Below are 2,792 nucleotides of genomic sequence, written 5' to 3' on the forward strand. Positions count from 1 at the left end.
CTAATTTGAGCTATTTATGTCTTTTATCTTTTAGGGACTGATTTGGAGGCAAAAGCAAAATTAAGGGACAAAAGTGCGAATTTGGAGACGTAATGGGCTGATATGCGACACAGGAAAAAGATTGTACCAAAAGTGTGAGCATGGAAGACACAAGGACTAAAAATGCAAAAAGAAGAGATTTTATTTTATAAGACTCCATTTTATTAGGATAATTAATATTAGGATAGTTATTAGGATTATTTAAATTTTAAGATTTTATTTTAATTATCTTTAATTATCTTTAATTAAATGTATTTATCTTTTTAGAATTTAAGTTAAAGTAGACTATCTCCTTAGCACTATAAATAGGGGGTGAAGTGACTCTATTTGGGGTGTTCATCTTTTTCTGCAAACACTCTCCCCCTGAAAGTTTAGGCTTTTGTTTCTTCATATTTTCTTTTAATAAAATTCTCTTTTCCATTTTTATATTTATTTTCTTTTCCACCATTATCATGAGCCACTAAACCCTATCTAGCCGAAAGTTGTCAATATTCCTCAAAAAGGGTTCTTGAGGCTTAGAATCCGTACTTAGCCTTCGCCAAGTATTCATCGTTTCTCTGCACTACGGGCTGACGCTTCCGTCCATGGCCTTTAAGAAGTAAGCTTTTCAACATAAGCAAAGGCGACCGCTTTGTATGTTTTGGAAGGATTGCATTGTCGGTTCGTTAACTTACTGGGTCAGAGGTTGGTGAGCCAAAGAGACAAAATGGCGTGGGATTCGCCATTGAGAAGCGTTGATCTAGCATAGATTACTGGCTAGAGTTAGGTTCCCTAAAAATTGTAAGTCTAATCTTAGGAACTGGTGGTCGTAGGCGTCCTCTTCCACTATAACTGGCTTACTTGAGTTGAGAAGGGTTATTTAAAAGTCGAGGATTGAACTCAAGGCGGAATGAGACAATTGGAGGCTGGAATCTACCAATAAGAATTTCTTTCGCTTTAACTCTCTTTATTTTTTTATTATTTTTGTAATCACAATTTCAATCGACTTTAGATTCTGTTTTTTTCATTTTTTCCAAACCAAATCTTTAATTCTATTATTTTTATTTTTTCTCTGTCACGCAGGTTTTCTTGGGCACGATTCTACCCAGGATTTCGAGAAAGAAGCATTCGTATAATCCGGTCCCTCAGGATTCGACCCTACTTCCCCTTTACTGTTCTTTTTCATTATTTTGTAGGGAATAGGATATTTTTGGTGCTCTCAACGACGCATCAATAGGGGTTTTAATTAGAAATAGATTTTAATTAATCAACCTAGAGTCAGTTGTTCTTACTCTCGAAACAGATATTAACATAATTTAGGGATTTCTACAGATCAAGACACAAGTGAATAAATCGTTTAATTTCGATTCATAATAATAGGTGAAGTCTAGGTGAATTCTTTCTTGGGTATTGTCTATCTCATTGGTTAATATTCGATTATTTCTTTGATTCATTCTCTATTGCATTCTTAGTTAAATTAGTTTAGTAATTTTAGATTAAAACATAATCACTCCAATTTGGCGGCTAAATAACAAGAAGACAGTAATTCTAGTACCTTTAGTCCTTGTGGATACGATATTCTCTACTCATTATATCTATACTATTGTTCGATAGGTGCACTTGCCTTTGTTGTATTTTTAGTTAGTTTAATGACCATCAAGTTTTTTGGCGCCGTTTTCGGGGACTAAAATATTAAGAACACTAGATTTTTATTAATTTAGTTATTTTTTATTATAATTTTGTTTTTAGTTTAATTTTTACTCTCTATTTTTTCTTTTATTTGCTTCTGGTAGGTTCCTTTAGTTTATGGCTAGAAGACACCCATCGGGACCATTGTTATTTAATAGTAAAATTGAAAGTATAGCTCGTAAAAACCGTAGAGAAGTAAGGTAAAGTTGAAAGAATTTAGTAGACGAATAAAAGAACTTTGTTATTATTGGGGAGATGGGTGATAACCAGAATAATCAGCTACCTCTTGCAATTGTTGCGAACTCAAATCCTGTTCCTCGTACTATGTACGATTATGCCAAGCCCACTCTGACTGGGGCTGAATCGAGTATTGTAAGACCCACTATTGCTGCAAATTATTTCGAACTAAAGCCGAACAATATTCATATGGTACAACAGTTTGTTCTATTCGATGGTTTGCAAGACGAAGATCCAAATACTCATTTGGCTAATTTTCTAGAAATTTGTGATACTTTCAATATTAATGGCATCACTGACGATGCCATTCGTTTACGATTATTCCTTTTCTCGTTGAGGAACAAACTAAACAGTGGTTAAATTCTTTACCACAAGGTTCCTTTACTACATGGGCTCAAATGATTGAAAAGTTCCTTCTGAAGTACTTTCCACCAGCTAAGACAAAAAAGTTGAGGAACGATATCTCTTCCTTTGTTCAGATCAATTTAGAGACTCTATATGATGCATGAGAGATGTACATGGATTTATTGAGAAAGTGCCCTCACCATGGGTTACCCTTATGGCTATAGGTTCAAACTTCTATAATGGTTTCAATCCCTCAAATAGAAAGTTGATCAATGCAGCAGCTGGTGGAACACTTAACAATAAAACACCCGAAGCGGCTTATGAGTTTATAGAAGAGATGACATTGAATAATTATCAATGGCAAGTCATGAGGATGAAGCCGATGAAAGCAGCCGGTGTTTTCAACTTAGATGTAGTTACCGTGTTATTAAATCAGGTAGAACTTCCACGTAAGAAAATTGATGGTTTATATATTTTTACATAAGTACATCCGATGATGTAAT

The 2,792-nt window shown here is 34.3% G+C and overlaps 1 non-coding gene across 1 annotated transcript; it reads right to left on the reverse strand.

The window, feature by feature from the left end:
- Positions 1–2,390: 2,390 nt before the first annotated feature.
- Positions 2,391–2,497, reverse strand: LOC128287468 (small nucleolar RNA R71). Its single transcript, XR_008278168.1, has one exon. It is a non-coding gene; the product is annotated as a small nucleolar RNA R71 (small nucleolar RNA).
- Positions 2,498–2,792: the final 295 nt, after the last annotated feature.

Source organism: Gossypium arboreum, chromosome 13, assembly GCF_025698485.1.
Source record: "Gossypium arboreum isolate Shixiya-1 chromosome 13, ASM2569848v2, whole genome shotgun sequence".
Lineage (NCBI taxonomy): Eukaryota > Viridiplantae > Streptophyta > Magnoliopsida > Malvales > Malvaceae > Gossypium > Gossypium arboreum.